At 45.6% G+C, this 14483-nt stretch overlaps 5 non-coding genes across 5 annotated transcripts; 3 read left to right on the top strand and 2 right to left on the bottom strand.

The window, feature by feature from the left end:
- Positions 1 to 826: 826 nt before the first annotated feature.
- trnap-agg (transfer RNA proline (anticodon AGG)) lies at positions 827 to 916 on the top strand. Its single transcript is given in 2 exon segments — positions 827 to 862; positions 881 to 916. It is a non-coding gene; the product is annotated as a tRNA-Pro (tRNA).
- Positions 917 to 1442: 526 nt separating this feature from the next.
- Positions 1443 to 1516, bottom strand: trnai-aau (transfer RNA isoleucine (anticodon AAU)). The gene has a single exon. It is a non-coding gene; the product is annotated as a tRNA-Ile (tRNA).
- Positions 1517 to 3394: 1878 nt separating this feature from the next.
- trnap-agg (transfer RNA proline (anticodon AGG)) lies at positions 3395 to 3484 on the top strand. Its single transcript is given in 2 exon segments — positions 3395 to 3430; positions 3449 to 3484. It is a non-coding gene; the product is annotated as a tRNA-Pro (tRNA).
- A 526-nt stretch (positions 3485 to 4010) lies between these two features.
- On the bottom strand, positions 4011 to 4084 carry trnai-aau (transfer RNA isoleucine (anticodon AAU)). The gene has a single exon. It is a non-coding gene; the product is annotated as a tRNA-Ile (tRNA).
- Positions 4085 to 7901: 3817 nt separating this feature from the next.
- On the top strand, positions 7902 to 7976 carry trnak-cuu (transfer RNA lysine (anticodon CUU)). Its single transcript has one exon. It is a non-coding gene; the product is annotated as a tRNA-Lys (tRNA).
- Positions 7977 to 14483: the final 6507 nt, after the last annotated feature.

Below are 14483 nucleotides of genomic sequence, written 5' to 3'. Positions count from 1 at the left end.
CGAGTGGTTGAAGCGTTAAATTCAAGATCAAATGGAGTTTTCCTTCGCAGGTTTGATTTCTGCTCGCTGAATTATTGTTTAAAGATCCGTTCAATGCTCAAATGAATGAACTGGATCTAACTCACTTCATTTGTCTCTCTCAGAGCATGAGAGATACTCGAGCGTGGCCGGCGCTTTTAATTGGGTGCCCAATGTCCTCTTGCAAAATTCAAATACACAAGAAAGAATCTTGCCCAATCTGCAACTAAAATTCTGCTACTTTGCAGAACCACCCATTTATAAGCGACTTTATTTGCACGAATCTCTCTATCTCTCCTTGTCTCTTGTCTCCATGTTGTCCCCTGATGGACTTCTCAGGCTTCCTGGAACGGTAAAGGCTGATCTAACCTGCAACACCAGCAGGGAAAGGTAAAGGAAAAAAAGACTGAGACGGTCGGAAAAGTAAAGGTGCAACCCAGCTGATAAATTCGTAGCTAATGTCTCCACATTTTTGTCTCTTCGCCCTCACAGTGAAAGAAAACAGCAATGTGAGTAAAATATACTTATGGTAGCTTGTATACTCTGACGATGCCGAGACAGATGCCAATGTAGCTTCAGATTAACTAATTCTGAAAAGTATTATTTGAAAAAACAAGTCGTACATTGTAAACGAATTTAGTAAAGAGAGGCTAATATTGGTGACTGGAAATAGGTAGTGTACAACTTGATATTGCTGTATATAGGAATAGAAAACGAGATTGGGTGGACAGAAGCGGTTGCAAAGGATAGCCGATCGGCTGAAGACTATGGTGAAATTTTAGACCGGCTGCAGGACTTTCTAGCAAGCGGCTCGTTGGTCTAGGGGTATGATTCTCGCTTAGGGCGTTTTTCTAATAGAATATGCGAGAGGTCCCGGGTTCAAATCCCGGACGAGCCCTGTTATCTCACTGCTTTTTAGTGAAAAGTCACCAATTGGATTCTGACATCTTTGCAGTTGTTCGAATTGAATTATATTTGAGCTCCAGAGGACAAAGTGCAGAAGTTTCCAAGGCGCAACACACACGGAGTAAATAAAATGTCTCAAGATGATGTGGAGATTGAAGCTGAATGTGAATTTACCCCAATTTAGGCGGTCTCATTGATATTAGATGACGGGATCGAGAAACACATATCCAAGTTTGCCGATGACACAAAGATCGACAGAATTATGAGCAGTGTGGATGGAAGAATGAGATTACAGAGAGATATTACTCGATTAAGTGAATGGGCAAAACTGCGGCAAATGGATTTCAACGTAAGCAAGTTTGAGGCCGTCCACTTTGGACCTCAAAAAGATAGATCAGAAAACATATCAATGGATGTTACTCCAAAAAATTGACCTCATGACATTTTGTGTGGATTCGCTTGTTTCCAAAGTCTGCCAAACTTTTAAAAGTTACCAACGCATTGCAATAGGAACCTTATGGCCCGTACGGGGATCGAACCCGCAGCCTTGGCGTTATTAGCACCACGCTCTAACCAACTGAGCTAACCGGCCATGTATGTAGTTTAGCTTTATGGGCTTACCCGCGTGTTGGGTAGTTTGAGTTTATTTTTACACCAGCTGACAGGGTTTTGCAACGAATATTGAATAAACCACATCCCTTAAACATTGTTACTTGTTTCTGTATATACTGTCGAGGATGTAGATCAAAATTAACAAACAAAGAGCACTTTAATGTAACAAATTAAATTCCGATCAATAATATTTTACTCACAATGAACAGACCATCCATAAAACACTGCCCCGCTATAAAACCTGTGGGCAGGACCCTGAGCTACTGTGAAAATGATATCACCGCAACGTGATTCGATCACGCTGCGTTTCGACGTTGAGTCAGATGTCTGTCTGTCTATCCGTCTGATTGGGTCTCTGCCTTATTCTCAGGCCAGGCTTTTTCTTTGCTGGCTGCAGGCCTCGCTCCCCGACTGACTGAACAACTACCGGGCCGTGTGTCAGAATCAATGACTGTGACTGACTGTCTGCCCATTTATGGCCACATTTCTGAGTTCCTGCCTTCGCTCCGTGTCGCAGGCCTGTCTCTGTCCCTTCGGATCACAACACACCCACAAGCTTCACGACTGAACGCAGGTTTGGTCAGTCTGTCCTCGCAGGTCCTTCGGAAGCGAATGATTTTGAACTGAATTATTTTTCCTGAGTGACTTGTGAAGTTTGGTTCAGTGATATGTTTGCGAAAGAGAACGGAGGAAATAGTTAGTGTGCAACTCGACATTTCTCTACATCGGAATAGAAAACGTGATTGGATGGATAGAAGAGGTCTGAAAGGATGGCCGATCGGCTGTGGGTGGCACCGAATTCTGCAGTGGCTGCAGTGGTTCATTACCGGTAATGAAAATGAGGTAATATACTACCACAAGCTGCCGGTGCAAATCGTTCAATTTCCCAAACTTGACCCACCGAATCAAATGAAGCTCCTGGGAAAGCTACAAGACAACGCCGGTCTATCGGGCATCGTTTGAAGCAACTGGCAGTGTAAAGTAGCATCTACAGCCATGCATGCAAGTACTGCCATGTGCCGCTGCGATCGCCGAGTGGTTGAAGCGTTAAATTCAAGATCAAATGGAGTTTTCCTTCGCAGGTTTGATTTCTGCTCGCTGAATTATTGTTTAAAGATTCGTTCAATGCTCAAATGAATGAACTGGATCTAACTCACTTCATTTGTCTCTCTCAGAGCATGAGAGATACTCGAGCGTGGCCGGCGCTTTTAATTGGGTGCCCAATGTACTCTTGCAAAATTCAAATACACAAGAAAGAATCTTGCCCAATCTGCAACTAAAATTCTGCTACTTTGCAGAACCACCCATTTATAAGCGACTTTATTTGCACGAATCTCTCTATCTCTCCTTGTCTCTTGTCTCCATGTTGTCCCCTGATGGACTTCTCAGGCTTCCTGGAACGGTAAAGGCTGATCTAACCTGCAACACCAGCAGGGAAAGGTAAAGGAAAAAAAGACTGAGACGGTCGGAAAAGTAAAGGTGCAACCCAGCTGATAAATTCGTAGCTAATGTCTCCACATTTTTGTCTCTTCGCCCTCACAGTGAAAGAAAACAGCAATGTGAGTAAAATATACTTATGGTAGCTTGTATACTCTGACGATGCCGAGACAGATGCCAATGTAGCTTCAGATTAACTAATTCTGAAAAGTATTATTTGAAAAAACAAGTCGTACATTGTAAACGAATTTAGTAAAGAGAGGCTAATATTGGTGACTGGAAATAGGTAGTGTACAACTTGATATTGCTGTATATAGGAATAGAAAACGAGATTGGGTGGACAGAAGCGGTTGCAAAGGATAGCCGATCGGCTGAAGACTATGGTGAAATTTTAGACCGGCTGCAGGACTTTCTAGCAAGCGGCTCGTTGGTCTAGGGGTATGATTCTCGCTTAGGGCGTTTTTCTAATAGAATATGCGAGAGGTCCCGGGTTCAAATCCCGGACGAGCCCTGTTATCTCACTGCTTTTTAGTGAAAAGTCACCAATTGGATTCTGACATCTTTGCAGTTATTCGAATTGAATTATATTTGAGCTCCAGAGGACAAAGTGCAGAAGTTTCCAAGGCGCAACACACACGGAGTAAATAAAATGTCTCAAGATGATGTGGAGATTGAAGCTGAATGTGAATTTACCCCAATTTAGGCGGTCTCATTGATATTAGATGACGGGATCGAGAAACACATATCCAAGTTTGCCGATGACACACAGATAGACAGAATTATGAGCAGTGTGGATGGAAGAATGAGATTACAGAGAGATATTACTCGATTAAGTGAATGGGCAAAACTGCGGCAAATGGATTTCAACGTAAGCAAGTTTGAGGCCGTCCACTTTGGACCTCAAAAAGATAGATCAGAAAACATATCAATGGATGTTACTCCAAAAAATTGACCTCATGACATTTTGTGTGGATTCGCTTGTCTCTCAAGTCTGCCAAACTTTTAAAAGTTACCAAAATATTGCAATAGGAACCTTATGGCCCGTACGGGGATCGAACCCGCGACCTTGGCGTTATTAGCACCACGCTCTAACCAACTGAGCTAACCGGCCATGTAGACATCTTAGCTTTATGGGCTTACCCGCGTGTTGGGTAGTTTGTGTTTATTTTTACACCAGCTGACAGAGTTTCACAACGAATATTGAATAAAACAACATCCCTTAAACATTGTTACTTGTTTCTGTATATACTGTCGAGGATGTAGATCAAAATTAACAAACAAAGAGCACTTTAATGTGACAAATTAAATTCCGATCAATATTATTTTACTAACAATCAACACCCCATCCATAAAACACTGCCCCGCTTTCAAACCTGTGGGCAGGACCCTGAGCTGTCTGTCTGTCTGTCTGTCTGTCTGTTTATCCGTCTGATTGGGTCTCGGCCTTATTCTCAGGCCAGGCGTTTTGTTTGCTGGCTGCAGGCCTCGCTCCCCGACTGACTGAACAACTACCGGGCCGTGTGTCAGAATCAATGACTGTGACTGACTGTCTGCCCATTTATGGCCACATTTCTGAGTTCCTGCCTTCGCTCTGTGTCGCAGGCCTGTCTCTGTCCCTTAGGATCACAACACACCCACAAGCTTCACGACTGAACGCAGGTTTGGTCAGTCTGTCCTCGCAGGTCCTTCGGAAGCTAATGATTTTGAACTGAATTATTTTTCCTGAGTGACTTGTGAAGTTTGGTTCAGTGATATGTTTGCGAAAGAGAACGGAGGAAATAGTTAGTGTGCAACTCGACATTTCTCTACATCGGAATAGAAAACGTGATTGGATGGATAGAAGAGGTCTGAAAGGATGGCCGCTTGCTAGAAAGCCCTGCAGCAGGTCAAAAATTCACCATCGTCTTCAGCCGATCGGCTATCCTTTCCAACCGCTTCTGTCCACCCAATCTCGTTTTCTATTCCTGTGTACAGCAATATCAAGTTGTACACTACCAATTTCCACTTTTCACCAAAAAGCAGTGATATGACACGGCTTGTCAGGGATTTGAACCCGTGACCTCGCAAATATCCCAATAGAAAAACGCCCAAAGCAAGAATCATGCCCCTCGATCAACAAGCCGCTTGATATAACGCGTTGCAGCTAATCGAAAATATCACCATAGTTTTCAGCCGATCGGCGATCTGGACAATCTGGACAACTCGCAGTGCAGCCGCACCGGAGTTCAAAATCCACCCTCTCGCCGCTCGAACATTGGCATCAACTGAACTTTACTCTGGCCCAGTGTCACCGCGCTGAAATCGAGTATTTCTCAGGTACACTTTTTCTGAACATCATAGTTCCTTGTTTAATCGTGAAAACTGCCGCCCGCTTCACTGTTCGTGCAAGAGACAACTTTGGAGACACCGTGTCGTTTCACAGACATGCTGGTTGGACCTGCTCATTTCAACTCATCACATTTTCTGCAAACCGAAACATTACTGGAATGGAGAATGGTGAATCACAGCTCCAAAAATCGATCCTCTCTGCTGCTGCGTGTCCGAGTCTTCCAACATACAGGCATTTAGGGGCAAGGGGAGTTTGATGTTCAGATATAAGACAGCACCGATTTTCACTCTTGCAAGCTGCGCACCCTTTATTTTGGAAAAGTACAATCATAGCAAGACAGCTGTTCCATTGATCGCTGCAAGCTGAAACTTTAGCTCGGTGAATTGGTTGTTCATGCAACTAAATGTCGTGTCTCTGTGGCGCAATTGATTCGCGCGTTCGGCTGTTAATTGTAAAGGTCGGTGGCTTGAGCCCACCCGGGGACGACAAAGAGCTTTCACCGTAACGTTCGTTGTTTCGCGTTTCGAATGTGTGTTCTATTTGCGTGAAAATATACCGTAAACATTGCCGGCTGATCTTCCGCATTTAATCTGCGGTCGGATGACTGGCATCTGAACAATGACTAAAAAACCGAGAGTGGCTTGAAGGAAATCGGAATACTTCTTGGCAGACGAGGTTGAAAAGGAGGGCTCACGATTAAAGTGAAATGTTATTCACCTTCCGACAGGTTTCAGTTTATTTGTGAGAAATCGTGAAATGATCCTTCAGCGCCCCCTCAGGTAACAAAAGCAATTCTCAGCCGCATTTTTGACGCAGCAACAAATCCATCAGTTTTTCACTGTTCCCCAGCTCCCCGAGTGAGTGAGGCCGTGACAGCAGCAACATTGTCCGGTTCCGCTCTCTCCAATCACCCGCTGCCGGCGGAAAGCAGCGAATGCAGCCTCAGGCAGCGCATTACTGTCCAACCCTTGGAAACAATTTCCCACTGAAACAGATTGGAGTTGTGCTGAACTTTGAGTCTGTCGCGTGTCCGTGACGAGGTTCAGGTTGATATCACCGATTCGTTTTCTTTTATCTCAGAAGCGCACCAGGAGAAAACCGGAACTGAGAATCAAATTGTCCCTGTAGGTGATGAATTCAAGAGAATATCGCTCCAAGCAGATCTGTGAAAGTCGCAGTGCAACCGCACAGAAGTTCCAAATATTCTGGCCTGGTGTCACCTCCCTCAAACCGTCTCTTTCGCGTTTGATATTTCACGAGTACAAAACGTCCCCCGCTTCACTGAAGCTGCAATCGACATTTTCTTCTCGATGCCATGTCATGGACCAAATAAAGGATGTGCACAGTTGCTAATGAGAACAAATTAAAAAGTAGCAGAAGTTCATCAAACTTGCACCATTGAAAGTCCTGGGTGGAGGTTTAGAGGATGCGATTGTGGGAAGAGTTTTATTGCAAATTTAACAGACCCTCACGTGAATTGCCGGGATGTCCAGAGCACCGAAAAAGCTCAGTCAGACTGAAGATCTGAAGGGTTCAATCCCGGGTTTCAGGAGCCTTTTCTCTCCCTCTCTGTTATCTTGAGACCTCCTCCGTGCCCTTTACATTCTCTGATACGCTCGGAGTGCCCCTTACCCAGTGACACACCCTGACTCTCCCTAATAACATCCGGCAGTCCCTTGCTCTCTCTGATAACGTCTGAGAGTGCCGTAAACTCTTTGATACATCGTATCCTCATACCCCTTTATAACCCCTGAGAAGCCCTTTGATTCCCTTACAGCCTCGGGGATCCCGTTGCTCCACCGGATCGACACGAAGAAACCCTTAGACTCCCCGATTCTTTCTCAGGAGCCATTAACCTCTCTGATACCCAAGCGCGATTTAATTACACATGTGGATCTATCAGTCTGTGTTAAAGATGAGAGCCACAGTTTGTTCGCTCCCATTCCTCCGAAGTGCTTCATTCATCGAGAGGGATATCGCATCTTCATTTATGTGATTTTCAAAGAAAAATAAAACATTGCATGTACAGAAAACAGAAATAGCTCAGATGGGGTAGCGTTAGAATTAAAATCTAGAGATCCTTTGTTCAATCTGAGCTTAAGGCGGTCTTTTTCTCTCTCTCTCTCTGTTGGCGGAATCCATAATGAGGGGTTTTAATCTTGAAATTGGAGACTGAACAATCAGGCAAGAAATCAGGAATTACTTTAACAAACAAAATACGGCCGAAAGCTGGAACTCTCTCGGCCATAAGGATGTGGATTGTGGCTCATATCAAATTTTCAAGACTGATATTGATAGATCTTTTCTCGGTTCGGGTACCAAGGGATATGTATCCAAGGCGGGGAAGTAGAGTTGAGTTGAAGATCACCTCATGATCTAATTGAATGGCGCAGCAGGAAGAGGGGCTGAATGGCCCTCTCCTGTTCCGATGTTCCTTTCCAGCTCAGCGTGGAGCTGGATGACGTGTAAAAGGCATCAGACTGACTCCAGAATGAAAATCAGGTGCACAGAAGGAGAAACCCTGAGATTGCAGAACGAACTGAACCTTTGCAGCAAAGCCAACAGCTGTCGCTCTACAATAATAGAATGGGAAGAATTTTACCAACTAGCTCAGTCGGTAGAGCATGAGACTCTTAATCTCAGGGTCGTGGGTTCGAGCCCCACGTTGGGCGATTTGTGTTCCATTTTTCACAATGGGTGATAAAAGTATAAAATTGCAACCTCTTTTCTCGAGTTGATGAAATCCAGTTAAAAAAACAGACACAACACTGAGCAGTGTGAAATGAAACCTTGAGCGTTGCCAAATATCCAGTCCCTCCCGATTCTACCTTCTCATTCCTTCCACATGGGACACGGCAGATTATCGGTTCAATCGGCTTCATTTTTTGCTGTTATCAAAAATGTTGAAGGTTAGAAATTGTAATATTTAGAAGATGACATCTCTGGATCCATTCGCCTCTCTGATACCTCCTGAGTCCCCCTTACCCTCTTTGATTCTCCCTGAGCTCCTTATCTTCTCTGATACGCTCTGATTCTTACCTGCTGCGATACCCTCAAAGAGTCCATGATCCTCTTTGAACTTTGTCAGCGTTCTTTACCTTCTCTGATACCCACTGAGTGCCCCTTGCACAGATCCGCCCTGAGCCCCCTTACACTCTCTCAGACTGGGCAGTCCTTCCCCTCTCTCAGTTCTTAATATACTCTCCGATGCCCTCTGACAGTCCCATCCCCTCTCTGAGCCCCCTGACACTTTCTGATGACATCTGACTGTCCCTACCCCTCTCTGAGGTCCCCTAGCACTCTCTGATACCCTCTGACAGTCCCTTCCCCTCTCTGAGATCCCCTTACACTCTCTGATACATTCTGACAGTCCCTTCCCCTCTCCGAGATCCCCTTGCCCCGATGGATCGCCACTAAGAAGCCATTAGGCTCCCTGATACCTTCTCAGAACCATTACCCTCCCTGATATCCAAGTGCGATGTAATTTTACAGGTGGATCGACCGGTATGTGTTAAGGATGAGATCCAGAGTTTGTTCGGTTGCTGCTGCGTCCGCCTCTCCGACTCTGAGAGCTCTATCGGCTTTCGGTACCGATCTGCTCCTATAAACTGGGTCTGGGTGTATGAGCGCGCTGTTGATTTATAAACTGTGTTTATATATGAGAGCGATGTTTATATATGAACTGTGGGAGTATATATATGAGTGAGATGTTTATATGTGAATTGTGGTTGAGTATATATGTCCCACAGCAATGTGGTTGATTCTTAATTGCCCTCTGAAAAGGCTTAGCAAGCCACTCAGTTGTAAAATCTCGCTAATAAAAGTCATAATGAGAATAAAACCGGATGGACCACCCGGCATCGGACCACTAGGCACCGGACACGACAAAGGCAAACCAAGCCCAGTCGACCCTGCAAAGTCCTCCTCACTAACATCTGGGGACTTGTGCCAAAATTGGGAGAGCTGTCCCACAGACTAGTCAAGCAACAGATGAACATAGCCATACTTACAGAATCATACCTTTCAGCCAACGTCCCAGATTCTTCCATCACCATCCCTGTGTATGTCCTGTACCATCGGCAGGACAGACCGACCAGAGGTGGCAGTGCAATGATATACAGTCAGGAGAGAGTGGCCCTGGGAGTCCTCAACATTGACTCTGGACCACATGCAATCTCATGGCATCAGGTCAAACATGGGCAAGGAAAGCTCCTGCTGATTACCACCTCCCGCTCTCCCTCAGCTGATGAATGAGTCCTCCTCCATGTTGAACACCACTTGGGGGAAGCACTGAGGGTAGCAAGGATACAGAATGTACTCTAGATGGAGGACTTCAATGTCCATCACCAAGAGTAGCTCGGTAGTATCACTGCTGACTGAGCTGGCCGTGTCCTGAAGGACATAGCTGCCAGACTGGAACTGCGGCAGATGGTGAGCGAACCAACACGAGGGAAAAAGTTACTTGACCTCGTCGTCACCAATCTACCTGTCGCAAATGCATCTGTCCATGACAGTATTGGTAGGAGTGACCACCGCACTGTCCTTGTGGAGACGAAGTACCGGCTTCGTGTTGAGGATACCATCCAACGTGTTGTGTGGCACCATCAGCGTGCTAAATGGGATAGATTCAGAACAGATCTAGCAGCTCAAAACTGGGCATCCATGAGGTGCTGTGGGCCATCAGCAGCAGCAGAATTGTATTCCAGCATAATCTGTAATATCTTGGCCCGGCATATTCCTCACTCCTCCATTAATAAACAAGCCAGGGGATCAACCCTGGTTCAATGTGGAGTGCATAAGAGCATGCCAGGTACCGCACCAGGCGTACCTAAAAATTAGGTGTCAACTTGGTGAAGCTACAACTCAGGACAAAATGCATGCTAAACAGCGGAAGCAACATGCTATAGACAGAGCTAAGCGAATCCAGAACCAACGGATCAGATCAAAGCTCTGCAATCCTGCCACATCCAGTCGTGAATGGTGGTGGACACTGAAACAAGTAACGGGAGGAGGAGGCTGTGTAAACATCCCCATCCTCAATGATGGCGGAGTCCAGCACGTGAGTGCAAAAGACAAGGCTGAAGCGTTTGCAACTTTCTTCAGCCAGAAGTGCCGAGTGGATGATCCATCTCAGCCTCCTCACGATATCCCCACCATCACAGAAGCCAGTCTTCAGCCAATTCGAATCACTCCACGTGATGTCAAGAAACGGCTGAGGGCACTGGATGCAGCAAAGGCTTTGGGCCCCGACAACATCCCGGCTGTAGTGCTGAAGACTTGTGCTCCAGAACGAGCTGCGCCTCTAGCCAAACTATTCCAGTACAGCTACAACACTGGCATCTACCCGACAACGAGGAAAATTGCCCAGGTATGTGCTGTCGACAAAAAGCAGGACAAATCCAATCCTGCCAATTACCGCCCCATCAGTCTACTCTCAATCATCAGCAAAGTGATGGAAGGTGTCCTCGACAGTGCTATCAAGCGGCACTCACTCAACAATAACCTGCTCACCGATGCTCTGTTTGGGTTCCGCCAGGACCACTCGGCTCCAGACCTCATTACAGCGTTGGTCCAAACATGGACAAAAGAGCTGAATTCCAGAGGTGAGGTGAGAGTGACTGCCCTTGACATCAATGCAGCATTTGACCGAGTGTGGCACCAAGGAGCTCTCGTAAAATTGAAGTCAATGGGAATCAGGGGGAAAACTCTCCAGTGGCTGGAGTCATAATTAGCACAAAGGAAGATAATAGTGGTTGTTGGAGGCCAAACATTTCAACCCCAGGACATTGCTGCAGGAGTTCCTCAGGGCAGTGTCCTAGGCCCAACCATCTTCAGCTGCTTCATCAATGACCTTCCCTCCATCATAAGGTCTGAAATGGGGATGTTCGCTGATGGTTGCACAGTTTTCAGTTCCATTCGCAACCCCTCGAATAATGAAGTAGTCCGAGCCCGTATGCAGCAAGACCTGGACAACAATCAGGCTTGGGCTCATAAGTGGCAAGTAACATTCGCACCAGACAAGTGCCAGACAATGACCATCTCCAACAAGAGAAAGTCTAACTACCTCCCCTTGACATTCAACGTTATTATCATCGCCAAATACCCCACCATCAACATCCTGGGGGTCACCATTGAAAAGAAACTTAACTGGGCCAGCCATATAAATACTGTGGCTCCGAGAACATGTCAGAGGCTGGGTATTCTGCGGCTAGTGACTCACCTCCTGACTCCCCAAAGCCTTTCTACCATCTACAATTCACAAGTCAGGTGTGCGATGGAATACTCTCCACTTGCCTGGATGAGTGCAGCTCCAACAACACTTAAGAAGCTGGACACTATCCAGGACAAATCAGCCCGCTTGATTGGCACCCCATCCACCACCCTAAACATTCACTCCCTTCACCACCTGCGCACAGTGGCTGCAGTGTGCACCATCCACAGGATGCACTGCAGCAACTCGCCAAGGCTTCTTCGACAGCACCTCCCAAACCTGCGACCTCTACCACCCAGAAGGACAAGAGCAGCAGGCACATGGGAACAACACCACCTGAACGTTCCCCTCCAAGCCATACACCATCCTGACTTGGAAATATATCGCCGTTCCTTCATCGTCGCTGGGTCAAAATCCTGGAACTCCCTTCCTAACAGCATTGTGGGAGAAGCTTCACCGCACGGACTGCAGCAGTTCAAGAAGGCGGCTCACCACCACCTTCTCAAGGCCAATTAGGGATGGGCAATAAATGCTGGCCTCGCCAGTGACGCCCACATCCCATGCACGAATAAAAAAATTGCGATGTTTATGTATAAGCTGTGGGTGAGTATTAATGAATGTGATATTTTTCTATAAACTGTGGGTGATTATATATGGGTGTGATGTTTATATATTAACTCTGGGTACGTATACATGAGTGAGATGTTGATATATGAACTGTCGATTTGTATATGTGGGTACGATGTTTATATATGAACTGTGGTTGTGTCTATATGAGTGCGCTGTTTATATATGGACTGTCGATTTGTATATGTGGGTGTGATGTTTATATATGAACTGTGGGTGTGTATATCCGAGTGCGATGTTTAAATATGAACTGTGGATGAGTATATATGAATGCAATTTTTATATATGAACTGTGGGTGTGTATATATGAGTGCGATGTTTATATGTGGACTGTCGATTTGTATATGTGGGTGCGATGTTTATATATGAACTGTGGGTATGTATATGTGAGTGAGATGTTTATATATGAACTGTGGGTGTGTATATATAAGTGCGATGTTTATATATATGAACTGTGGGTGTGTGTATGTGAGTGCGGTGTTTATATCTTGAACTGTGGATGTGTGCATATGAGTGCGGTGTTTATCTATGGACTGTGCTTGGCTATATATGAGTGCGATGTTTATATATGAAGTGCGGTAATGAGTAGCAAGGCGGTTATTTCGTTTATTCTTCTTTGGGGCGATTCTCGCATTTATTTGCAGTGAAATGTTATCCCCGCCACTGAAGGATTGGGGATTGAATAGAGAGACATCAAGGATGGGAATTATTTCTATTGTCTTTATTTGGTTTTATTTCTCAGTTACCTTCTGCCTTTTTCTCTTGTTTTTTTTTTCTCTCGGTGCCGAGTGAACATTTGATTTGATGCATTTGTCCGAAACTGATCTATTTTCCACATCTCGGGGCGGTCAGACCCGTTCTGTCTGTCTGTTGCTGTTGATCTTCGTTCATGGGAACAGGCCACGAGTTAAACGTATATCTGCAAACCGGAGAAGGACAAATAAAAAGAAAGACGTGTTTCTCCGGCCAAGGGGCAAAATTTACAATGGATATTATTCAAAAAATTGTCCCCGTGATTTAGTCTGTGGATCTGTTTGTAAAGCTTGGATTTTAAAAGTCATATAAACCTGAATCAACGCCCCTTATCAGCCCATACAGGATTCAAACCGCGATCGGGATATTATGGCACGTCTAACCAAGCTAACGAACCGTTGCTTATATCCCATTATCGATTTTCCATCGTTGGAATCGTTCCATCGTTCCATCACATAGAACTGCAGCGGTTCAAGAAGGCTGCGCACCACCACCTTCTCAAGGGCAATTAGGAATGGGCAATAAGTGCCGGCCTCGCCAGCAACGCCCACGTCCAATGAACGAATTAAAAACAAATCTTGATACCGCCTCCGTACCATTTACATTCTGTGATACGCTCGGAGTGCCCCTTACCCATTGACACGCCCTGACTCTCCCTGACAACATCTGACAGTCCCTTGCCCGCTCTGATAAGTTCTGACAGTGCCGTAAACTCTTTGATACTTCGTAGCCTCATACCCCTTTATAAGCCCTGAGAAGCCCTTTGATTCCCTCACAGCCTCTGGGAAAACCGTTGACCCTCCGGATCGACACTAAGAAACCCTTGGACTCCCTGGTTCATTCTCAGGAGCAATTAACCTCTCTGCTACCCAAGTGCGATTTAATTCCACATGTGGATCTACCAGTCTTTGTTCAGGATCAGACCCACGGTTTGTTCGCTCCCATTCCTCCGAAGCACTCTGTTCACCGAGAGGGAAATCGCATCTAAGTTTATTTGATTTTCAAAGAAAAATAAAACATTGCATGTACAGAAAACAGAAATAGCTCAGATGGGGAAGCATTAGAATTAAAATCCAGAGATCCTTTGTTCAATCTCTGCTAAAAACGGCCTTTTTTCCTCTCTCTCAGTTGGAGCAATCCATAATGAGGGGCTTAATCTTGAAATTGGAGCCAGATTAATGAGGCAAGAAATCAGGAATCACTTTAGCAAACAGAATACGGCCGAAAGCTGGAAATCTCTCGGCCAAAAGGATGTGGATTCTGGCTCAGTTCAAATTTTCAAGGCTGATATTGATAGATCTTTTTTCGTTTCGGGTCCCAAGTAATATGTGTCGAAGGCGGGGAAATAGAGTTGAGTTACAGACCACCTCATGATCCAATTGAATGGGACAGCAGTTTCGAGGGGCTGAATGGTCTTCTCTGGCCCCGCTGTTCCTATCCTGCTCGGCGCGGGTCTGCATGACAGGTTAAAGGCATCAGACTGACTCCAGAATGAAAATCGGGTGTTCAGAAGGAGCTTCCCTGGGATTGTCGGACAGACAGGACCCCTGCAGCAAAGCCAACAGCTGCCTCTCTGTAATAATAGGATGG

This window comes from Heptranchias perlo, chromosome 20, assembly GCF_035084215.1.
Source record: "Heptranchias perlo isolate sHepPer1 chromosome 20, sHepPer1.hap1, whole genome shotgun sequence".
NCBI lineage: Eukaryota > Metazoa > Chordata > Chondrichthyes > Hexanchiformes > Hexanchidae > Heptranchias > Heptranchias perlo.
Note: the sequence above shows the minus strand (reverse complement) of the source record. Positions and strands in the feature narration are given on the sequence as shown.